At 43.2% G+C, this 25,125-nt stretch overlaps 1 protein-coding gene across 8 annotated transcripts in view; it reads left to right on the forward strand.

Moving 5' to 3' along the window:
• The first annotated feature begins 517 nt into the window (after positions 1–517).
• POMGNT2 (protein O-linked mannose N-acetylglucosaminyltransferase 2 (beta 1,4-)) overlaps positions 518–25,125 on the forward strand; it is a 32,767-nt gene continuing 8,159 nt past the window's right edge. The window contains exons 1-4 of one of the 8 annotated variants that reach the window (XM_055806440.1): positions 518–691; positions 2,928–3,044; positions 9,465–9,588; positions 24,235–24,365. The gene's annotated coding sequence lies outside the window, so the exon portion shown is untranslated. Of the gene's footprint in view, positions 692–2,152; positions 2,502–2,927; positions 3,045–9,464; positions 9,589–22,486; positions 22,703–24,234; positions 24,366–25,125 lie in introns of those variants that run through there. The other 7 variants (XM_055806443.1, XM_055806444.1, XM_055806442.1 and 4 more) reach the window with 7 other exon arrangements.

Raw genomic sequence — 25,125 nt, forward strand, 5'->3', positions numbered from 1 at the left:
CTATATTCTGAATGGAATAAATCAAGAGGACAGGGAGAGCGGTTGGCCAGCAAAGAGGCTCTCGGTCAGAGGAAAGCCGAAGGTCAGGGAGGGTCAGGGGACGGCCGGTGTGGGCAGGTGGTGGGAGAACAGCAGGAGAGGGAAGTGGAGACTGAAGGAGCTTTGCGGAAGAGCCAAGGAGTGCGGGGCAAGTAATGTCAGAGGACGGGAGGCAGAGCGGTTAAGAAAATTGACCGGACGGGGAGGCAAGGACAGGGCAGCCCGAGGAGCAAGCTGTGAGCGGAAGGCAGCGGACTGAGGCGGGAGCAGGGGTGACTGGGCTGCCCGCAGGCTCTGGGCTGGAGACGCGGGAAACCCACCCCGAGGGGAGGTGGCCGCCCAGGCGCGCGCACACTACATCCCCCAGAATGCCCCTCGCGGCGCCGGGCACTGAGCATGCGCAGCGGCCGCCGCGCTCCCCAGCCCGGCCGGCGAAGGGCCGCCCGCCCCCGCCTCGCCACCACCAGCCGCCGCCGCCGGGAGCGCGGGGGAGGCGGTGCCGCCCCGGCCCGGCCCGGCCCCTCGGCGGACAGCGCCCGCCTGCGAGGAGGTGGCGGCACCGCCCGCCGCGGGCGGGGAGGCCGTGAGGCGGCGGGGCGGGGCCGGCCCGGGCCGAGGGGGCGGTTGCAGCCATTGGCGCCGCGGGCGGCAGGTGAGGCGGCGAGGGGCGGCTGTGGCGGGGCGACGGCGCGGGCAGCTGCAGGGGGCGGTTCGCGGGGGCCTGCGGCTGCCACCCCTTTTCTGAGGGGAAGTGGGTGAAGGGGAGGCGGGGGGACCGGGGTGGTGTCGGTTGTGCGTGGCGGGGGCTCCGCGGTGGGGAGGCACGGGGCGGCGGGGGAGAATGAGCCACGGGAGCCCCCCGGGACTGCACAGAGCGTAGCTGACATCTCGGACGTAGAAACCTTTCTTCTCCGAAGCCGGGCAGCGGGGCAGGCGGCGCTGTGCGGGTTAGCCGCTGTGGGCAGCAGAACGCGGTTCAATTAAAACTAATAACCTCCCTAGAGGTCAAAGGCACTGCAGGTTTAAAGCCTACCAGGGCAAGTAGAGATGTAATTACGTTATCGTTGACGGTTTTCCTTGATGGCTGAGTGCCTTGGGAACCCCAGTGGACACCTGCCTTCAGCTTTGAAAGCTTAGCAGTCCTTGTGAATTTGGCCCCGATGGATGTGGATGCCGAATTTATCCCTTTTAATTACCGTGTGCTGACTAAGCATGGTGGAAAAGTTTCTCTTGCATATATGTCAGCTCTGGGTGTGTTGCACATGCATGTTCGGAGGTTAGGCTCACCGGTCTGTTTGTCTCCCCTTGCTTCCTTCAGCCCCTCTAAATTAACCCGGTGTTTAAATGGGTTATTAAGGTAATGGCTGCTGCTTTGGGGAAAAAGAGAACTGAGGAAACGCTCATCTCTGGTGATGAGAATAACGACTGTGTCTGAACAACTGGTAAAGGCAAGGGGAACATATTGGTGTTTTCACACCAGTACCATAGTTGGATAACTATTGACAAATGCTGACTTTTAAACGGTGACTGCTGATTCAGGAGAATCTGTTGATTTTGATAGTAAAACAGTAACAGCTCCTTTTAATAGCAATCTCAAAACACTTGAACTGATAGATCGGCTTGTTAGCTCAAGCCTTGACTTAGCTGAGGACCAGAAGAGCTCTTACTCTCTGGGAGGACCTTCTCCCCCAAACAAATTTGACGTATGCTGAACACATCAACTCTAAGACAGGGTGTTTATTTTACAATGTCATTTTCAAAAATGTGGTAGATACCAAATGCGTGAACTAGATACAGGAAACCTGCTTTGCAGTCTGCTTTTCCACAAGAGTGCATTTTGAACAGTTTATGTTTGCAAGGTGGCAGTTTTACTTGGAGTCTCACTTTTGTGTTTTAATTAGCAGTCATCAAAGGTGGAGTTTGGCCTCCGATACATGCCATGAACATGTATTCTAGGTACCTGGTTAATATTTTGGGGCTAATTACCTAGAGCCCGTTCTCTATTAACCGTTGTACAAAACAGATTGGAAATTTAACTGCAAAACGATTTTCATACAATCTCCTCAGTCACGTCTCACTGTGAACTTACTGAGTTTTGCTTCAGTTTGAAAACTGGGTATTCTCATTCCCCTTGTTCTCACCCCCTTCTCTTCCTTTGAAGTCTTCCATAAGTACTGTTGGTTTAAACAGTTCCCTGTGACAGCAGCCCACATTCAGTTACTGTTCCCCAGAGTTTTTATTTGTATCTGGCCTGTGCTCTTAACACAGCAGTGTCTTTAGGAGGTGTTTTAAAACATAGAGGCTTAGAGATCCTCCACTAGTAAAACTGTCATTTTATTTAAATAAACAGAGCCATAGATGACTTCTCTCAGCAGAAGAACCTGCCTTCTATTTAAATGTCTTTTCCAACTGGAATGTGTCTAGGCTGTGAAGGAGCTGATTTTTCCAGGAAGTAGTGGGAGGTAAGAAGAATCATGAAAAAGAAGGTGGTGCAAAGGAGAGTGTTAAACCACAGAGCTAGCCCCAGATCAGAGGTTCTCAGCTGTACAGACAAAATTCTGCCTTCTCATGCTGTGGGACAAAAATTTCTTTAGTTGTTATCCAAGATGGTTGCAGAATTCAGTTTTGTGGTTCAGATCAATGGGTGGAATGGGTCTATGGGTCCATAAAGCTTGGAGACGAGTGGGCTAGGAAAGGTGAGTGGAGTTTTGGGGAAAATGGGTGACACTTCCCCGGTTTTGCTGGCAGCCTTCCTGGGGAAGCCGGTTTCTGTTCCTAAGGAACTTTGCACAGTTGGCACAGTGTGTTGACTGAAGGTTAGCATTGTTTAGTGGTTCTGCTGTTCTGGATGAATGCATGATATGGGACCCTCTTCCTTTTCCTTTTAGGCCTTCACCTTCTGTGTAGGATGTGTTCCATCCTCCTCCATCAGTGTGCCGCCTGCTCTGACACTGCTCTGCCTTCATTCCCCCTCAACTGTCTCTCCCTATCCTGGAGGTGAACTGGTAGGTGTGAGGTGTCAGGAGAAAGTAGGTTTCTTTCTTTGCCCTCCCAGTACACAGACTGGGCCTGGCGGCCCAGGCAGTAGAAAAGCAGCCACTCACATTTGGTCATGCTAGACAGCCCTTGGTTCTGCCTGCATTTGGAGCAAGCTGTGAGTAGAGCATAGAACTCAGCATGGTGGAATTTGAACTGTGAGTTTCAGAGCCAATTACTGGACACAGTCTGTGTCTGACAGGGTTCCGTTTCATTAGCTGCCTCCCAGGAGTATGGAGCTGCATGGCTTACCTTTGCAGAGATCAGATTCTCCTCTGTGATGTTATTAGGTATTTTTAAAAATAGTTTCATCAGTCCATTTTAAAAGAACTGGTCTGCTCTGATAACAGTGCCTGCTGGTGCTTTTCCAGATAAGGAACTTGTCACTTTTCCTGCTGTCATACATGCAGTTCTGCCCTATTTAGAATACAGCTTAAAGACTACAAAATAACCACCAGTCTTGTGTAAAGTTTTATGTGTTTGGTTTAAGAACAACTGAATACTCCTTATTTAACTGCTTTAGCCAGTATTGTTTTATGAAGAAGATAGGATCACACTAAATGCAGAGTTGAAGGTAATAACTTCATATACCTGTGTCTTGAGGAAATCTTGATGATAGGATCTCTTCTATAACAAAGTGACAACAGGCCAAAGATCTCCATCCTTTTTTCTTTGAGTCCCAGTTGGAAGTTCATTAGCTTTTAAAAGGCTCTGAAGTACTATGTTGTGCATGTACCTGTATAATCTATATGGTGTTGGAAAGCAACAAGATGAAATAGTATAAAAACCAATTTCAATTTCTTTTGAGGGTCTGAAAAGTAGTTGTGTGCTTGTACACATCAGAGGTATTGTGGAGAGACTGCAGTTGCATGACATACCTAGTAATTCATCCTCTAATGGTGTATGCAGGAGCAATGTTCTAATCTACTCATTTCTTAGATATTTTGTGAACAGATGACACTTTTTAAAAGGTCTGCTAATTCTGTGGGAATTTGATAATGGCTAATTGCTGGGGGATCAGAAGAGAGTAACAAAGTGAGGTTCCTGAATTCTCTGCACTCAGAAGAGAGGCAGCTCTCTGCAGCCTCATTTGTAAGCTGCTGTCCTCTTAGAAAACCTTGCTCGGGAATAGTCATTGGTGTCCTCAGCATAAATTGGGCATCTGTTGATCACTCTTGATTAATTTGAACTATGCTCCATGAACCAGTCACTAAAAAAAAAAAAAAAAAAAACAAACCAGTGGGAAGATCGTGGCTTATTGTAGGACCCACTGCACTGTGAATTTTCATAGGAAAGCCTTTTTCCCCTTACTCCCTCATTCTCACTTGCTTCTCTGTTCCTTTCCTTTTTCCTTCCTCTGCTTCTGTCTCTTTCACCAGGTCTATTCAGGTACTTTAAGCACCTGCCTAAGTGTTTGCAGCATAGGCACTAAGTACCTATTTGCACTGTAACATCAAAGGATCACATTTCAGAATTCCAACTTTTCCTCTGAACAAGAAGAAAAAAAGGCTCCTGGTTGCTATGGCGATGAGCGCTATATAAATGCCTATAAATAAATAAACAGCTGATTCTTGGACTTTGATACGCAGTATTTTTGCTTTTCTAATGAGATATAAATAAATATAAAAATGGGAAGAGGTGACATTGTACCAATTTTATTAGGTACATATTATTCTTATGCCTTCTGTTTTGCAGTATTTCTGCTGAGAACAATTAAACAGTAAGTTGTTGATTTTTCTCTCTGTAGAAGATTGATGTTTTGAAAAATCATAGCCTCGTATTTATAGAAAAATATTTAGATGCCAAAAGGCACTCCACTAAAAAGGTGGTGTCCATTTTAAGTTTAATCATAACGTACATTGTGAGCTAAATGGCTATTTTTCTTATCTTTAAGAGACACTTATGTACTGTCACAACATTTAGGTTCCCATCAAAAGTGTCTGTACATGTAATTATGTGCCTCTGCACTATTTGAAACCCCACTGGTGCACAACAGCAAAACTTGAAAATGTCACCGACTTTTTCTTTTATGTTAAAATGACAAAGGCAGAGTAGAAAATCAGATATTCCTTGTTAAAGTTGGAGGAGGAGGGAAGAATTGGCTTTTTTGTAAGCCTTTTGTTCTCAGGTCTGTGGTGTAAAAGTAGCTTTCTCTCTGTGCTAAAGGTGATAATTGTAAAATGGATTGGATGGAGACAATAAACTGCTTCTTCAGAAGTCAGCAGCTAGTAGCCATCAGCAGTTGCTAAAAAAGCCCTTTTGGTTAGTAATCTCTGGATCCCGTTCCACTCACAGTTCCTGATGCATGACAGCAGCCTGGTTCCCCACCACTGCACTGGAGCATTCCCGCCTCACAGGTGTTTCTCTCTGAGGAGATGGGTGCACCTTGTTTAACAGCAAAGGAGAGTTTATAATGGAAGGAACTCTCCTTAGGGGAAGGAAAATGAATATTTATAATATACAGAAATACTCCTTTGTTGAGGGCTCAGTCTGGTTTCTTGGTGAAAACTAATTTTGCCACAGTGGCCTGAAGAGAGATTTCTTTAGTCCTAAGCTCTGGAGCGCAGCTTGTGCGCTCACAGGGAGTAGATCTGCTTTCTACCGGTGACAGCTTTGTATTCAAAGAAGCTCCCAGGTTTCCAAAGAACTTTGAAGTACTATCCGGTCCTGTTAAATGTTTGGTAAAATAACACCATGTTGTTCACTGTTTTAGTTCCCTCTATGCATTCAGATTTATATCCACTTGTTCTCAAATATATTTGACTGAATACCTTTTACTTCAGAGCATGTGTAATTGGGAGGACAAGGATACACGATATTTTTTTTCAGTTACAGAACAAAATGTGTACATCTGTACATTGAAGGTAGGGGCAGAACAGGAGCAAGCAGTGGTGTCCCTGAAGGTGTCGCTTGAGCAGTGACAGCCTGTGCTGGTTTGATTTATGTTTCATAGGCCTGTCGCTTTTGTCTCAGTTGAGCTGCTGCTGTGGCCAGGCTGGTGACGCTCACCTGAAGAACAGTGACAGCTTCAGTGTTTTCCTGGCAGTGAATTAATCCTGGAGCTGCCTGTGAGCCTGGTGCTTTGTGCCATGGGGCTGCACTGACCTCCCTCCCAGAAGGTGGCACAGAGCCCTGGCCCTGGCCCTGTGCCTGCCTCAGCACTGTGTTTTATGTGGGCTTGAGGCCAGAATCAGGAGCAGGTTGTGCTCTCTACCTGCTGGAAGGTGGTTTAAGCTTCATGTGTCAAAGGCAGTTTTACCTGCATTGAGGTTAGGCCTGGACAGTCAGTGTTTGACCTGCAGGTCTCAACTGCCTTCACAGGATTGTGTGGCTGACAGAGGACAAGGCAATCCAAAGTCTCTCCCAGAAGGGCCATTGCAAAGGCTGGTGAGGTTTGTGGGCAGCCTGAACTAAAATAGAATCTTTTTTGCCTACAAGAGCAACAGGGAGATGGGAAGGGTGGTAAACAGTGAGTCTTGAAAGTGCTCCAGGTTTGCCGTTACTCCCAAGGTGAATTGCTTGGGTTTAGTGTACCTGGAGACCAGGCTCCGGAGTTGTTGAGAGAGTATTCTCAGTTGGAAAGCCCCATTATTACTAGTACTTACTGCCTTTTAGTGGAGTGGCACCTTTGTTTAGAAGACTTTTCTTAGGGTAGGAGGATGAAATACATGATATCAGTGATGGGATGAGCTGGTGAGGACAAGAGGCGGAGCTATTTTGTGACTCCTTTTTCAGCATGGAGAGGACAAAGAATGAAACATTGCATATACCAAATTATTTTTCTTTTTCCTTCTTCAGAAATTCTGCTTTTCAGTGTATTTTAGGGTGTTTTTTTCTTTTTTTTTTTTTAATGGATGGTTATGATCCAGGACCATCTGGTGGAATCTGCGGTTGTCACATCTAGGTTTTCTGATGTATTGCCTGTCAAGTTATATTGTATGTTCAGATGAGTTTCTCATATGATGTGCTGACAACCACTGACAGCCCTGAGATGGGAAGTTGGAAGCTTGGGGGAAAGAGAGAGGCAGAGTTCACTTTAAAAATATAACCTTGATTGCTCTTGATAGGTGAGATTTAGTTTCTGGTACCTATGGCTGACTTCTTTAGTAAAGAAAGGTAAATAAGTGAACTTTAAACCAAGTGCATCTAAGTGCTCTTAAGGTACTATAATTAAATTTGGAAGGTTTGTAGTCCACTCCTAGTTTCGTCTTTTTTTTTCTTTTTTTCTCTTTGATACTGGGTTCCTCTCTTAATTTTTCTCTGTCCTTAACTCTCGATGTGTGGACACTCTCACGCTTATTTAAATTGCAGCCTTTCCTTCCTCCTTTACTCCTCAGTGCTTCCCCAGCCCCTCCTTAGAAAGGAGATCTCAAAATGTTTCTGTTTTTATTTGGATAACACCAGGTATCCTCATAATCTTAGTATCCTAATCTTAAATCCTAATACCCTAATAATTGTGTAGTAAAATGAACAAAGATTTTTGGCAAATTAGTATTAACCTTTGCAGACTGATCACATGTATGAAGGCAATAAGCAACTCTGAAATAACTACAGTAATTCTTGCTGGTTTAATACTCAAATAATTAATTAAAGCAGGGTTTTTTGAAGTAGAGGTCCATAGTGCAATTGTATTTCCTCACGCATTGACAGAGATAATGCTGTACTTTGTAAACCAGAATCCAAACAGACTATAAACAGTTCAGTTTTGTTTCTCTTTTTTTTTTTCTGCCATAATTTGAAGACCCAAGTAGCAATTAGGCTGGTGACAAGATAAATTTCACAACTTGTTATCATTCTTCATTTTTTAATTGGCAGATCAGTGAAGAAGTGATTTGTGTTTGAACTTTAAAGGTTCTTAGTTTATATAGTACTGCTGGAAACATAGTACAGGTATTTATGAATGGGTTGAAAGGAAGCCTGTTTGTAAGCAAAGATGGGATTGCACTGCGGAGGCATGTCCAGGTGTGGTTCTGAACGCAGACTTTCCTTCCTCTCCCTCTCAAAGCCTTTCTTCAATGGGGGTTTGAAGCTGAAGGCGACAGTTCCCAAGCTCAGGGGACTCTGGTTGCAGTTTGCTAAGGAGCTGGAAAGCATCTGCTTGACTGTACTTACTCCTGTGTCTCCTCAGTGCTATTTCCTGGCCTGGGGACTTCGAGTGCCCTTGTGTAGCTGTAGAGAGACATTGTGTTAAGCTGACCAAGCCAGTAGAGCGGCGATATGGGAAAATGTAACCATTGTTTCGTACTGTGATCTTCTGAAGTTCCATGCTTAATGAGTATCAGGTCATTTCCATTTATCAGACTTGGAAATGATCCAGCTGCTATGATGTTGTAGGAGAGGGACTGGGGTATGCAGCTGTCAGTGTGAGGATACAGCAGCTCTCCACAGTGGTGATAGGTCGTGTTGGATGGAGCGCTGTCCTGATCAAGCATCAGCTCAGCTATTGTCAGAGGAAGTGAACTTTAGAGGAAGCCCCATAGCTGGAACACGGCCAGATTCTCTGGCTGTAACATGTGATAGCACTGCAGGGAGGCAAGGCTGGCCTTCAGTCCTTAAACACATTAAATTAACTGTGGGCGAGCTTGCTGGGAAAGAGGTAATGAAGCAGGTCAAAACCGGGATGTGTATGCTCAAGCACATGCAGTGGGCTTAATACTCCAGGCAGTATTCCCACAGGCATGTGGCTGGGGAGCAGGCAGGTCATGGAGCACACCATGCTGTTCGTTAAATGTATCACAGGCCACAGATGCAGCTGAAATCGCTTGTCCAGGTATAAAAGATAAAGTCAGTTAGGAAGGAGAGCAATACCACCGGGAGAAACTTGTGAGAGGAGCTGGATGCAGTCTACCGTAATGCTGGCTGTGTATGACATGTACTAGCCAGCACCCTCTCAGGGTTGCCTGAGTCCATGGCAGCAGAATTTCAGCTTCTGATAGTGGAGACTGCTGAAGATCTCGACACATCTATTCTGTTGTTTCAGGTAGATGCGGCTACTGAATGGATCTGCAATGTGACTGACATTGTGCAGTGCTTCATCTTTATTTCATGTGACGAGGAGGTGGGAGGGTGGAGATTACTTGAAGTGGTTGGCTAGAGACAGAACCTAATTTATCAGTGTTCATTTGTCTGAAGGGATACACAGCCCATATATAATTTAGAGATGTGTTAAAAAATAGAGAGCTGTTGTCTTTTAAAATCAGTGAGCACTCAAGTCTGTTGGTTTAAAATCTTGTTTCTGTGACACATAAATGCACTGCTATGCATTTTATATTTATAGTGTGTGTACAGTATAAGTGATAAGTCTAAAGTGAAGCAAGAAAGTGTATATAAATAGTACTGATAAAACTAAGCCCTTCATAAACTGAGTAATGTGTATTTTCCATATTTAGGCTGGAACACCTGGAACTTCACATGAATTTATCCTCGTCAGTTCTTCTGAGATCATGTTTAAGATAGATGTTCTTTTCATATGTGATCTGAAAATGATTTTTTTTTTTGTTTGTTTCTATTGCAGTAAGTATCCTTTCCCCTACTTTTTTTCACTCTCCCTTTGGGTCTTTCCCCCCTTTTTCTGATTCAAACCTGGTGATGATATGCAATAACTAAATTATCAGAGGGGAGGGAAAGGGATATCAGTGTGCTCCACCTTGCTGTTGAGAAATCTGTATTGTTGTTTTCTGCAGTGTACTGAGAGTAAGAGAAGCAAGCAAGGTGTTGCCATCCTTTATCACAGGCAGAATGATAAATTACATGCCCTGGAAAGTTTAAAAATGTGTAAGAATGCTAATCCTTGGCCCACAAAGATATATGGTTGAAAGTGCTGATCCAGCCAGGAGTTAAGCATATACTTAAATCAAAGCACAGGCATTGCTTCCATTGGGTGTATATACCTGGCACCATGCTGTGTGAGGTAAGCAAAGTGCTTGCTGTGAAAGGAGGATTGATTTGTTTTAGTGGCTTGAAGTAGGAAAAGGAAATGAGCCTTTTCCAGTCACCTGTGTGATAGGGTAGTGCAAGTGTTGCTCTTCTGTGTTACTGTCCTTGACTCTATGGTGTGAACTGTTGTAGATGGAGACGCTAATGGTTTGGTGTTCACTACCTTATGTATATCTATCCACTTCCCTTCCTTACCTTTCACCCTCTGCCCATGTCTGCTAACCATGAGCAGAACTCCTGATCGGTTATAGTAGGTGGTACAGTAGTGTCGTGCCTCTGCCTAGAAGGTCTGAACATTAGAAGAGACTGAGGATGTTACAAGGTAGTGCATAACTTTTCCTCCCTTGCAGACAGAGAAATATGTCGGAAATTTCAATAACTTACAATTCAACCGCTTTCCCTCCTGCCCAGTGTAAAAGCCTTTGGACCAAAGCTTTGTACACTGGCTCACTCTCCACCAGCCTGGGAAAGAAACCTCTTGGAAAAGTGGCTAAAGGAAGATGGGATTTTTTTTCTGGCTACTGATGGCAGTGTGCCAGTGGTCTAGATCTTTTCTTCATCTGGCTCTTATTCTGGTTGTCCTTTAATGGAAGCATTCTTTTTGGCTCTGTTTTGTTTTCTCCACTTTATTTTCATGCCATGTTTCTTGCTCCTTTGAATTTGATGACACTTGTGCTTTCCGAGGAAACCATGTATGCTCTGGGTGCTGTTTGTGTGCTTCTGGTGGTGTGAAGTTGTCTATCCCCTTCCTGCTGGATTTGAGCTTGCATTCTAACTGGGAGGAGAGACATCATTTTTGTGTACAGGTGGAAATGTTTTTATTGGGGTTTTTTTGGTGCTGAATTAGATGTCATCCCTCTCACATCCTTGAGACTCTGAAATAGAGATGGGGGCAGGGTTTTCCTGATGCACTGATTTTATAGCATCATTTGTTTTTACTGAATTACATCCAACTGGTCCCACAGCATTGCAGCTGGCACTGCAGTTCTCACTTCTATCTCCTGTGTTTTAAGTGGTTTTGTTTACTTCATATGATACAATGAGGTCTCAGGCTCACTATTGGAAATTCCTTGATGCTTTACTGATAAACAGAGAACAGGAATAAAATCTTCCAGTCTGGTCTTTTTTTCTCTGGAGCAGTCTTTGAAGGTTGCCCGTTCTTCTGCTGTACATCCTTTGTCCAAGTCTTCTTTTTGTTCTCTATTCCCTTTCCTACTTGTTTCTTTTCTTCCTTCCCTTTATTTCAGTCCTATGTCTTCTATATTCTTTTTGTTTGCTTTGTTCACGTTTGAGAAGAGACAAACCTGAGTTTAAGCATAGTTGGCTATTTGGACTTAACTTGGAAGTTTTCCTTAGGAATGCTTTGTAAGTGAAGGTCTCAGTAATTTGACCCTTCAGCTCTTAAAGCTTTTTCCACTGACAGCTGTAAAGTTTCACAAACTTTTCCCACCCTGCCTGCAGCTTTTATTGCCATTTGACTGTCTTGCACACCAAAGCTTGCTTTGTCATACCTATGGGAGGCTATGCTGCGCCATTCTTACATCTGAACCAACTGACGCTTCCCTTTTCCATTGTAAAATATTTCACCTTTTCCTTTCAAAACACACATGCAGGTGTTTTTCTCTCTCCTGGCTGTTGACTCTGCCATATAAAACTGAAATGGAGGTCTAGGTAATTATTGACAGCTGGGCTTCTCTGGACAGTTGCATCCAGGAACCCCTTCTTCAGCTGCTAGATGTTCTGAAGACCACGTGGGGCCAAGGGGCATTTTGATCTTAAACAAGGCTTGCTTGGGGTTTGTGTGGAGATGGCATATATGGAGGTTGGGATTAAAGATGAGAGGAGTAAGAGTTTATTTGATAACAAGGATTTTTGTGTTTGTGAAAAAGTGGTTTTTGTACCATCCAGCTTGCTTGCTAAAGTTCAACTGAGAAAATGTGATTCTCAATAAAAACAATTTCATTTTTGGTGGCAAAGAATTCTTTGTATATGGTGTTAATTTCCTTTCCATCTTTTTACTGGTTTACCTTAACAATTTGATTACACATGTATTTTTGGTCTTGAGAGACAGTGGGTGTGATACAATCTGTGTTTTAAACTGTTATCATGTAATTAGCAGGGAAAGATGACTCTGAAGTCTGATCTGCCTGCTTCTTTGTTGTTCAGGGAGCAAAGAGGAGCTGAATCCTGGGATTTGGGTCCTTGATTGGAAGTCCTTGTGTAAATTCGGCATAGGCTACTCCTGTTTCAGAGAACCTCTCTTTCTTCAGCTTAAAGCTGTGTAGATGCTAGGACCATGCTTGCATGAAGCCAAGAAACTGTAATGAATTTCCTGGTCATGCTCTGTGTACCTCTTGTGTGAAGTGGGCTTGCACACAGATCTCTCATATTCATCTAGTTAAGCTCTCTGATACAGTAATCAGTAGACCATATAGTTTTTAAAACATTCCTTTATGCAGTCTTGTGGCTAGCACTGAAAAATAAGCTTTGCTTTTCCTTCTTAAAGCTTTCCATCTTCAGAAGCAGTCTGTTTGGGATATTTGTGCTATATTCTCCTCAAGGCCATGCTGTTTTTCATTTAGCTTTTGGAGCTAAAATTTCTCCTATTATGTTTTAGGGCCCGCTTTTGCATACTATTCTCCGAGTAACGCTTATTCTTGATGGTTCAGTTCCCTTCAGTGTTGTGCTAGTGTGAATGTGTTTTGTTCTGAGTGATACCTAACTGAGGGTTTAGTCGTAATTTCTTCAAGCTCAGAAACCTATGTGTAGCTTTAAGCTTCGTATGAATTTTGTATCACTGATGAACAATGGAACCTGTAAGCACAGTCTGTGTAAAATACCTTGGCAATTGCAAATATCTTGAAGGAATCTGAAATAGCTCTGTCCCTTCTTTTGTCCCAGAAAAAAGCCTGCCTTAGTTTGGGTGTAGGGGCTGTGCTCCCTCTTCTGAAGAGGAACATTTTGTGTTGTCAATCATTTCCTGGATGTGGTGGGGGTTTGCATTTCCTTTTGGCAAGCAGACAGTCAGATGTAGTTACAGGATGACTACAGTCCATTGCATGGAGCAGTTACTGATGAGCCTCTGATGCACTGGAAACGAGTTAGCTGTGAATTGCTTTGTGTCTTGGTTTGCTGTTGATTTCCCCTCTCCTGGCTGGCCATCTGTAATATAAATTGAGTAGGATGTTGATGGTTTGTGAATTGAAATCCCTTTACACTGGCAAGACTGGTTTTCAGTATTTGCTCCCTGGGCAGAGGAGGCTTTCATGTACACCTGTGTGAACAAAAAGCCCTCTCCAGAAAGATGTGTGACACCACTTTCTTGACCTCTTTTTTTGTACTGACTTACCGTATCTTAAGCTCACTCATGTGAGCTGAACAAGTCTCAGGCTATTCCTGCTGTTGTGAATTTATTTCAATTTTTATTTCTATATTTTTGTGCTTATCTTTCAGAATGGATCGAAGGAGGGGAGGGAGGGAAGAGGAGGGGGGATGGAAATAAAAATGTGCACAAAAATTAATTTGCTGTTTAATTTCCTCTTTTAGGAGGAGGGAGAGACACACCTGGGAAAATGGGTTATCAGACCTCTAAGCACATAGATGAAATACCATCCTTTCTAATAGACACTTGGGTGTTGCGCCGAGGCAGTCACTTACTTGGCACTAAAACTATATGACCAGATCAATTTTGAGGAGACATGAGCTGGTTTCCTGTGTGTGTGCGTTTTTACTGCCTTTAGCTAAGTTAGGGCCCTTGGTGCTTATCACTTTTTAATGATTTGTTCTTGCCCCTATTCCTTGCTTCTGGCTGTTTGTTCTTCACTACTTAGGTTATTACTCATGTTCATGCAGAGACCTGGGCGTTAATAGAAAATGAAGATTGGAGTTGCTCTCCCCTTCCCTTCTCCTGTAAGGTTATCTGGGACAGCTTCACACACATTTATATATGGCTTTACAGCTTCTTGGCTTCTGTGTTACAATTGTGTCAAAGATATAAAACTAAAGCTGGGAAGCTAACAGCTTATTGAAGTTAATTTCTTTAAATTTATAAAGCCATTTATTAATCATCTTTTAATGCAGGAATAAACTTAAGAGTAATATATAGTCTATATATTGTAATCTTTTATATGAATTCTGTAGTAGTCATACATATGTATTATATACCTATATATATATTTAGCACGGAGGTCACAAAGTCAAGTTATTATACAAAAAGATCTCTAGTCCTTGCTTAATTTATGTGCATGTCTTTGTCCCATTGGAACACAGGGCTCCTAGGTATGTGCTTGTCTTTAAGCATTGAATATATTCAAGCAAATTAGAGAAGACAGCTTTTATTTTAGTATATTTTAGGTTCTATTTTAATGTATTTCTTCACCTTGATGGTAAAGAAATGGTGGTTATTTCATGTAATCTTAAGTGACTTAGCAAGATGACTGTTCTCTGGGCTTTGAATTGAGTACTTTCTCCTTTCACATTCGTGCTGCATTAATATAGGTGCAGATTTGAGTCGCCATAGTTTCAAGAAGAGCCTTTTGTGGCTGTAGCTTTAATCCCTTTGCCTGGGAAGAAGGATTGGCTACCTCAGCAGACTGTTCCTGTCAGCCTCCAGGACAGATTATGAGCACATTGTTCTGCCATGGTGAAGGTAGAGTTGGATGAGCCAAGGCAGGAAGATTCTGTTTGGGATGATATATGTCCTCCATCTCTGACCCCTCCAGACTTGGGATGGGTCTCGCTGCCTATGGCTGATATATAGGCATATTTTAGTCTTTAATTTTCTCCAAGGTCACAAGAATATTTCTCTTTGAGGGCGATGGTGTGGCAGCACGTATGTTTTTACTTACTGTGGCTTAGCTTGGGAATTCTTTGCAAGTCAGAGGGTTCAGACCTGCTCCAACTCTCGCTGTGCCTGGGTAATGCTGTAGGGCTTTCATAACAGCTAGATGGCTTCTGTGGGGAATGGCTGCATCAGCAGCGATGCTAGCAGAAGTCTTGAGGTAGAGGGGCATATCTTGATGTAGGGTGCTGCAGTATTTCTTGAAATACTGTGTAAAGTAGCTGAAAGACCACTCTCCTCTTGGCTTTGCAAATATCTGCACGTGGATCCAGAGCTGTACATGATGAACAGGAGCAGATGTTTTTAAGTGGAGCTGTTCTAAACAGCATTTGGTTTATCAGGCTGATGTTGCTCTTCTCTCAGTGCAGTCAGGTTACACTTCAGTTACTTAAAGAGATTCTCATTGCCAAACACTTGACTCAGCACTTGATTCAACAGAGACAGCAGATCTTGCCAGTGGGAAGGAAGTGAACAGAAATGAGCTGCTGCAGCAGGGTTGGGTAAGGAATCTCCCATCATTGAAGGGCCACCAGTGAATAGCAACTATGTCAGTAGGTTTGCAGATGTTCCTTTCCCGACAGATACTTCCTGCTTTTTCTGTGAAACTGCCACCTTCTTGTGTGTATTAAATATCATATTGGCTATTTATGGGGGTGCTGTAACCTCCACAGAGGTGGGGTGAGAAGGAGGGCTGTAGGGGAATGATGCATTGATTTATCAGTGGGATATATGGAGCAAAAAGTAACCACCTTATTTTTTATTACTATTCAAATAAATATAACAGCAAGTCTTACACACAAAAATACCCTCAAATCAGGCTTGAATCTCTTCCGCTTGCTGCTGTGCCCTTGATAAATATGCCTAGATTCAATAGTCCTTCCATGAATTTTCAAGCTGCCAAGGGCATGAAGAAGTTCTTCCTAGCTATTGAACTGTAAATTGTTGCATATGACACCTGGAGGAGTTGGAATGGTTTTGTACAAGTAACTCAGTGTATTTGTCACACTTTCCCTATTGCGTGCAGTGGTTCACGTTGAAGCCGAGAAAGATGATTCATACTGCTTTCTTTTCTTCCCTGTGTCAGTAGCAGTGGTAGCCCTCAGAGCAGCATTTGAAACGGTAGATGCCTGGCCCACAGCCATGTGTTACTACTGCATTGCTGGGCCCTCTGATGATACTGTAATCAGATGAGAAACAAGGTAAGAATTGTTGTTTTCCACAGGGAAAATCAGACTAGGGTATTTAAGTACTAATTTAGAAACAATTTTAAGGAAGTGTTTTAAACTGACCAGCAGACATCTTTCAGTCCTATGGCCTATACTGTCAGGAAACACCTTTTTATTTGCTCCAGTATAAGTTATTTTACATTATTCATGAGACCTTATGCTCTGTTCTGAATTTCCATGTGACTATTAGCACCCTTGGGATTGCTGCCAACCCAGAACATGGATGTTTTGTGCTCCCTTAGCATCAGTCTTGAGTGGTTACACTAGAGGGAGTGGTATCCAGTAGTACAGTGCTCCTATCGGTTGTTAATATTACACTACTATTATATGAATAGGGTTGGATTACGTGCTGGCTGCATCCCTTTAAAATGTGAGGCTATGGTGTACAGATGTGGCAGAAGGGGACACTGGAAGTAAAATGATCTGTTTACAATTTTGGGACTCAAAATGGCAGTCGATCTTTTTATTTCCCCTGATTTGATTTAGATTCTCCTTTACCTTGGCTCTGAACTACATTCCTGTCATGCTGCTGTGCTAGATACCTCCAGGCATTTGTCAGAGACTGACTAATTGAAGCACACACTCCAGCTTGGATTGAAACTGCTGTTTTGATCAAGATTGTAGACACTGCTGCTGCTTCCTTGTGGAGATCTTTCCATGGAGTACTAGAACTTTGGTTTGTAGGTTTTGGTTCTCCAGGGTTTTTAAGAAGGCAGAAAGTATCTGAACATATCAGCAAGTGGAAGCTTAGAGCAAAGGCAGCTGCAGGGAACAGTCCTGCTGTAATCCTGCTTGTGAACTGAGGTGTTCTCATCAGTTCTGGAACAGCTGCAGCCCACTTGCAGATGGCAGCATAATCAAGGGAAGGCAGAGAAATTCTTGGACATCTTAAGCCCTGTCCTTCAGATACTTCCACATACTTCTTAGCTGTTCACCCCTACAGGTCTGTTAAAGTGCCTGACGGTGCTGTTTACGTGCCTAAAATGCAAGTTTTGCATTTCTGTTACCTCTCTTCTTTCGCATACTTTGGCACCCTTATGGTGTTCACATTCAAGGATCTTTTTCCTTTCCACAGTTGTTTTTGCTGTGGTATTAGCACTTTGATTTCCTAAGATGTCTATGAGACTGGCTGGTTATGACTGCCCTGTTTGTCTCAACAGACAGGAAAAAGGGACTCTCTTCCTCCATGCTTCTCAGGGTAAGTCCATGCTGACAGGGCCTCCAACCTCAGGCCGCGTTGTGGCTGCAGGGGGTTTCCCAGGCATGCCCTCTGCATGGCAAGTGTGGCTGGGTATAGAAGATGGGAGGAAGGTGTGCTGGGAGCAGAGCATGTTGGACTTATGGCTGCTCCACCAGCAACTCTTTCAGAGCAACAGTGACAGAACTGATAACTTAATCCTCCCTGTCCTTTATCATGTTTAAACTGTCACCTGTGATCTTGGAGGCCTTGGCTCCTGCCTTCTCTGGAGCCCATGGAGATGAATACAGACTCAGGGTACAAAAGAGGGTTTGATTGTTGGTGGGTTTTTCCCAGGAAAAACTGCTGTGTGTGCTGGTGTGGGGTGTCCTACCCTGATCCCTTTCACAGTTTCAGTCTTTTAATCTGTAAAATGGGTGATGTGTTTCTTCAGGTGATGTGGTGGTGATAAAGGCCTAATATTAAAGTGTCATTTGTCAGAGGGCAGATGATCTTACTGTCACCTAGGCATAAATAGTTAACAAGTAGCGGGCTGTGGGAAGCACCATGGTGAGGCCATGAGCAATACCCAGGGCTCTCGCAGGCAGTGATTTACCCTTGGTTTCTGATGTCAGTCTAGGTGAACATCATTTACTTACCAGGCTGTTGCATGAATTATCTCTGCTTCCTTTACAGACACATTGGCACTAAATGTGTTTGCGCAGGTACGCAGTTAGCATACCTGTAGGAGAAGGAATTGGTTTATCTGCATCACCCTGCTTACCTGTCATTACTGATGGCAAAATGGGAATCTGAAAGAGCACAGGTGACACATAGCTTGAGTCAGAACAGCTACCAAAACCATCTCCTGCCATGGGAACTAGCAGATGACTCTGCCGTGGCATTCATCTGAACACACAGCTGCAGGAGCAGGCCAGTATGTCCCTGCAGTGCTGCTGGGGTGGTTCTTCATGGGGATAGAGAGATTTTGAGAGTGAATAGTTTAGCGTATGACAAGTTCAGATAGCTAGTGTGCTTTTCCATAACAAGTATATATTTTATACGTCTAAAATAATGCAGATGTCTCTACGTCAACCTGACAAATTCATAGATATTTATTCTCCTCCACAGACATGTAACCTCTGTGTGTGTGTGTGTAAGGTGTGTTTGATCAGACTTACGCCTTTGTAAACCTAATATTTATGTAAAACTTGCATCCTATGTCTCTTAAGCCTGGAAGTATGTCATGCTTGAGGCAGATGAGCTTCAAGTGGGATTTGGCCATTGAGATACTCTGCAAAAAAATACCTTTTTCCCTGTCAAAGTATATTCTTGCTTAGGAATTTTCAGTATTTGAACTTCTGGTTCTTTTGACATCAGTTTTAATATTAGCTTCTGCAGAATCAAAATGCCATCCTCTGTGTGTGGAGTCCTGGTCTTGGTGTCCAGAAACCCAATGCTTCCTTTATCTCCTTATGTATTTATCAGTACAAGGACTTTTTTTGTCTGTTTGGGCATGAAATTTTTTTGTACTCTCAAACTGAGATGCACTTTTGATTCAAAAGCACTGCAGAAAGAACAGTTTCTTATAGGGCATAGTTCTGGGACTATAAATAATAAATGTTGTCACTTGGAGTGACACAGGCACTCTTGCAACGTATGCATGCAAGGCAAAGAGTCAGTAAATTATTTACCCGCTCTCTGTCAGTCCTAAACCAAGAAGTTCTATTCAGACTTCTTTGCTAGATTAATGAGTTTTGTTTGTGCTGTACTGTTTTTCAGGAATTCTAAAAATGTTAACTGTTTTTCTTTTGTGGTGCTTGTTTTGGAGGCTGCAACTTTGAGGGGTATTAAATATTTATCAAACTCTTAGTTCTGAGCCAAGGCAACCTATTCATATCTCACTGACTTGCAGCAGGCTGGTGGTGCTGACTGAGGAAAGTCTGGGGCTGCCACACTTAATGACTTAAGGTGCAGTAGTAATAGACAGCTCTTATTTCAGAGTTGCTGGATTTATTTGATTGTGGGTTTTTTCCCCACTTTAATGATGTAGTTTTGTTCAGTTGCTTTGTGATGTGGCAGATTGACAATTTAACTATGCAACTCCACGTAATGTGAAAAATTGTACCTGTGAAATCTATGCATATACCTCATGCCAGGGGTAGAGAAGGAAAAGTAGAAGAGCAGTCTGTAAATTGATGTACTTTCTTCTCCATTAAAATCAAAGCTTGACTAAGATAAGGATCCCAGCATGGTATCTCTGAGTTACCAGGGGTCCCACTGGTAAAGTCCCTAACCAGAGCTGCAGGTCTGGGGAGTCTGTGGAAAGGCTCCTGTTGGTGTCAGTGGAAGCTTTCCAAAGTACAGAAAACACAAAGGCAAAATGTGTTTTCTCAAGTGGAGCTACAAATCTAACACCACTCCTCAGCTTTCAAAATTCAGAGGAAAACCTTTTGTTCCACACGAGATGGCATCTTGGTATTCACAGGGGTCAGAGGGCAATGAGATGAGCTAAAAAGAGAAAGGTGACTGGATATCCTTGGTTCTGACAGGACAAGCTGGGGACACTGGGTGAGCCTGCCAAGGAGATGTCTTCGCTCTTTTTTTTTTTTTTTTTTTATTTATTTCCTCCAGGCAGCTGTGACTGACAAGTGTCACTTTGAGATCCTCTCAGGACAGGCATGGGTTCATGCTGTAGTTCAGAGTCCACCTTGAGTTGGTGGGAAGAGGTGGCACAGGTCTGGAAAGGAGGGTACTGAGGTAGATGGCACCTTGTCCTGTCGACCCTAGTGATTTTTAATGTTTCCAGCTGGGTCAGAACCATTTTGCTTGTTCTGTACCAAGAAGGCAGATGTATAAAAGCAGCACTCCAGAGCAAGAGATGAGAAATTGTCTTATTTTACTTCTGTGATGCCTTAGTTTAGTAGATACAACAGTTGTGTTTATTCATCACGTTGGCAGGCTTGTTTTTGAAGATCTAGCTTTGTCAAGAATCTTTTGTCGATTTTTACAGAATGTTATTTGGGTTTATTCTTTGTCTCTTGCAGCTTATTTTTCTTCCGTATTTGGCTATTAACTGGCAGTCAGAAACACAAGGTTATAAATTCTGTGGTATTACTGTGTTTCTAAGCACGTGTGATGCTGAATGACACCCACATTTCTCAGCTCTGACGGTAGGTGTTTTCAGGCTAGCAGTCTTGTGTCCTTGCATGGGACAAGTCATGGTATTCCTGTGGCTGCTTTGTGCTTCCCAGTTTTGCCAGATCTCTGCCTCAGGACAACCCATCTTATATCAAAGAAAGTGCTGCCTCTGCCACAGCAGACAGGAGAAGCTGGGTGAGGGACATGCTTGTTTTGAGGCAGTGGATCTGAGTCCTGAGAAGGAGAAGGAGATGCCAAAGTGCCGTCCTAGGCTGCAGGTTGTCTCCATGCAATGGCCTTACCCAGGGAGGAGGCCTGACTTCAGTAAGGTCAGGGTACTTGGTGAATGAGAGACCCATCACCTGTAATAACTTGAAATGCTGGTGGATCCTTGCCCCAAGAGTTGTAGGGTATTGCAGTAATTGGTATTGTGTTCTGTTGTTACTGCTGTGATTCAAAATGCATTGCCCCTCACTGCCCTGCAAATACTTCAGTGTGTCACACCGCACATTAATTTGGCAGGGCTGGTTCGCCTCCTTGCACAGAAACAGAAGGTTTCCCAGGGCTAGGGGTCCCACAGTAAGCAGCGGATGTTAATGGATAGAGTGACTGCAGACTTCGTCAACAATAACCAGCCCAGGCAGTGTGACTCCACAGTGTAGTGAGCCACCACAGATGCTGTAAATCCATTTATCCCCTCCCTCAGATGACTTCCAGCATGATTCGGGGAGGGTAAGAAGCTGGAGCCACCAGCTTGTCTGTGATGCGTATTTAGAGCAAGAGTTTAGGTAACATGCAAGCCCTGGTAGGTGCCAGGCTCTCCTAGATCAGAGTTTTGAATACCCATATCTTACCTAACTACATTCTTCAGTGCAGAGCCATTTGAAATTCTTCAAACTTCTTCACTTTGGCAGTGAGGATAATTCCTGCCATAAGCAGAAACCAAGGTATTCTTTTCTCTTTCTCTTTATGTAGAATGTTCACTTTTCATCTGAGAGTATCTGTATGACAGTTGGACTAGATGATCATTGTAGGTCCCTTCCAAATGAAATAGGCAATTCTAAATGTATAGACATGTGTGTACATGTGAGTGTTAGAGAACTTTTCCTCTTTTTCATCGTTCTTATTTCACCCGTTAGGTCTCACTTAAAGGGAAAAAAGCCTCCCAGATAATCAACAAGATGTATCCTGAAAATACACAGACAAACAGCTGCAGCAAGCCTGGTGTTTGCTTGTGATCTATCTGCAAGGTTGTCCCTACAGGGCTGGGATCTTGCTCCTGGTAACTGTGTTCAGTGGTGTGACTTTCAGGCATAAGGCTTTTGGTGAGTGCCATGGGGAGAGCTGGGCCACTTTTCTGATCCTGCGTGTAGATCCAGTTGCAGAATTAAGACTTGAAATGTGCCCAGTCAGTACCACCTGGTTTGCCATCTTCAAGAAGCTGCTCAGTCCCCACAGGTTCAATCTCTGTTAAGAAGATTGATGTAAGACACTTTTGCCTCCATGACCTTCAGCTTGTATGCAGTAAGAGACGCTCTTGTAAGCTTCTGGCTCATTTTTGTGCCTTTGTATTTTAGAATTAGTTGTTTCCACCATAAAAGATAACTTCATTTTGAAAATACTGTTCCTGTAGGAATCTCTGAAGGAGGGCACTCACAACCTTGTTCAATACTAAGCCATTTGCTGACCATCACAGCTGGGAAATCGCTTCCCTGGTGCCAAGGGAATTGCTAGAAAGCATGCCAAATGGCTTTCATGTCCTCTAGCAAGGAGCATTTTTTTCCATTCTCTTCTATTGTTTTGTTCTTTTGTGTGAAGTGTTTGGAGTAGTAGTGACATTAATGATATTCAAAAGCAGGATTTCTAAAATGCATGGCCCCCCCTCCCCAAACCAGTTTGCCGTCTGCCTCCGAAGACATGCTCAGCTTTGTGAAACAGAACGATGGTGTTTGTTTCAGTGTGGCCACCCGTTGGGGATTTGCAGGAATACTGCAGCAAATCATCCTGCATGCAAGGCTGACCTCTGGGAGGCTAACAAATTGAGGTGAGCCAGCTGGAGCGATAGGACACTGCCAACAGACAGAGCATGCTCAGACCTGGGGGAGAAAGGTAGTTCAGTCTGCAGATGGTGCACGGGTTACTGTGCTGAGAGCTGTTAGATGCGATTTTTTTTCTTTTATGGTGGTGGGGAAAGAAGAGGACTGGAGTGTTCGTTCCCCTGCAAAGCATAGCTTTGAGGTGTCGTCTTTTTTCTTTCTCCTGTGAAAGAGGCACTGGATAGCATTTCCTGTCATTTAGCAACACCAGGTATGAGTGCATGTGCTGAAACACTAATCTACCAGTGATAGTACTTCCAAGATTAAAAAGATTGTAAACGCTCTGATTAACTGTTTCTTTGCTGGATGTTATTGTAACTGTGCTCTGTTTGCTGTGCCGATCACATATGGCTCGGAATTCAGTTTTGTTGGCACTCCTGGCTGCAGTGGACTTCGGGGGGAGAGGGGTTTAACATGTTTTTTGATGCTCTCTCCTTGCTCCCCCCCCAACTTCACACTGAATCTCTCCTCTATGGCTGTGCATGTGTGGGAAGGAGGTCAGTAGTTCACTTGTAATCCCAGGTTTTTGTAGTCCCTCATTGTTTGACTGGTGGCTTGCTTTATCGTTTTTAAACAAAAGTCTCACGGAGAAAACATCTTTGATCTGGACTAAATTCTGTAGGTTTTCAGAAATTTATTTCTTACTGGACAGGTGCTGCTTTGGGGTTACTTTTTTTTTTTACCCTTCTCAAAAAACAGGCAAATGCAGAGCTTGTGGTAACCAAGGAGGTTTTTTCACTGTTCTTATTGGCTGTGCTGTGCTCCTAACAGTTTCAACTCCTGCTTAGAATTTGCAGCACACAGGAGTGGTGTCAGGCACCGTACTGGTGGGAAGTGGGGAGAGCTCAGGCTGTAAATGCTGCTAAGCACCAGTCCCTGTATCCAAATAACACAGGTAATAACACAGGTACTTTTTCCCTTGGAGAATAGAGAAAAGAAAGGATAGATAAAATACAGAGGATTAACAAATGGCAGCTAAAGCCAAAAGGCATAGTTGAAGTGACTTAAGTTCATCTTATTCAGTACTTTGGGATTTTGCATCATGTTCTTTTAAATTCACTTTTGTGGCATTAGTAAATTTTCCCTTCAGCTACCCTTGCTCCATCTTTGCTCTAGGTAGACCACTGAAGTAAAACAAACCTGCTGCTCTCAGACACATTTTTGTTTCTGACAAAGGTATCTTGCTTATGGGCTAAAAGCAAGAGACCAGGCAAAAGGAGAGTTTTTGTTACTCATATGACAGTGCTGTTAATGCCAGTATAACCTGGCGTAACATTTGGTGGGATACTGAGGTGAACAAAGATCAGCTGGAATGAGCCCTTTCTGTTAAGCTTACCCCCACCCCCCGCCGGTGTAGCCATGGTTATTTTGAGTACCTTGGGTTTTCATCTTTAGGCTTGGGACTGTCAGAAAGTGAAGACGTGAGGGCTGAGAGAAATACTTTTTTTTTCTTCTTTTCTTTTTCTGTTTTAGCTTGTTTTTCTTACATCTCCCACTTCAAGCTGGTTTATCAGAAAACATCTTATTTAGGGGAATTTTCTGGAGATCAGGGTTAGTTTTTGTTGGGGGAAAGGATTTCATGCACCATGTCATTCTGGATGGAGAAGAGATCTTGCAAATGTGCACTTTAAAAGCCCAGGAAGTATTCTTTTTAATTTCATACTTTTAGCTTAATTTTGTGGCTTGGTTATATGAATTGACTGCTTAGTGTTGGATTATTTTTTTTCACCTGTTCTTTCATAGATCAACACAGCAGTATCAACAAATACTAAATCAATGGCTGCTAGTCAGTGTGACAGTCAAGTTGGACCTCTTCCTGTCCCAGCTCTCACAGACTCTGAAATTAAAGGGAAGAAAATTTAAATTTTCTATCTGTAAGTATAACTGGTAGGTGTCCAGTAGCCACTAATGTTCTCCTGTTCATATTGAAGGTAAATTTGCAATAGAGACCATTGCACAGGCCCTCAGTCTCCTTGGTTGCAGTCTTACATAGAAAGATCTACAGTTTTGCTTTCTGTTCCTCACTTACGCTAACCATAAAAACTGAAGATAAACGTAATTTTGAGCACAACTGTCTATAGATATCTGAGGTTTTTGTGAGACAATTGAGGTTTTTTTAAAATATAGTTATATTTTAGTTTATTTTTTCTGAATAAAGCTCTTTTTAAAATTCTACTTGAGACTACAGAGTTAAAATACTCTTATTTTTTCATATCCCCTCTTTGTATCAGGCTTTGTGAGTGATATTTGTGTCCTTAACTGCAGGGTTTGCTCCCTTTGAGAATCTGCTCTTTTCCTGTTTCAAAAGTCAGCACTTCTACACTTGGCTGCTTTTTACAAAGAAAATGTTCCAGTATATCAATCATTCAGTGTACCATCCTTTCTTTAATGTGATATGTACTGTGAAAGATGTATGTATCTCATTAAATAAATACAGTGAATAAGATGATAACAGCCTTTTGGGCTGTGGGGATTGACTTGCTTGTAGTTCTGCAGGAATCTGTGACAGAGATGAGAATAAAAGCCATTTCTTGGCTGCTGAATCTTAACTCCCCCTCCTTCCAGTTGGGAAACTTGCCTTCTAGCAACTTCTGCTTTGAGCATGAATGAAGTAGGTATTTAAAACTGCATGTG

The sequence above is a fragment of the Falco peregrinus genome, chromosome 5 (genome assembly GCF_023634155.1).
Source record: "Falco peregrinus isolate bFalPer1 chromosome 5, bFalPer1.pri, whole genome shotgun sequence".
Taxonomy (NCBI): domain Eukaryota; kingdom Metazoa; phylum Chordata; class Aves; order Falconiformes; family Falconidae; genus Falco; species Falco peregrinus.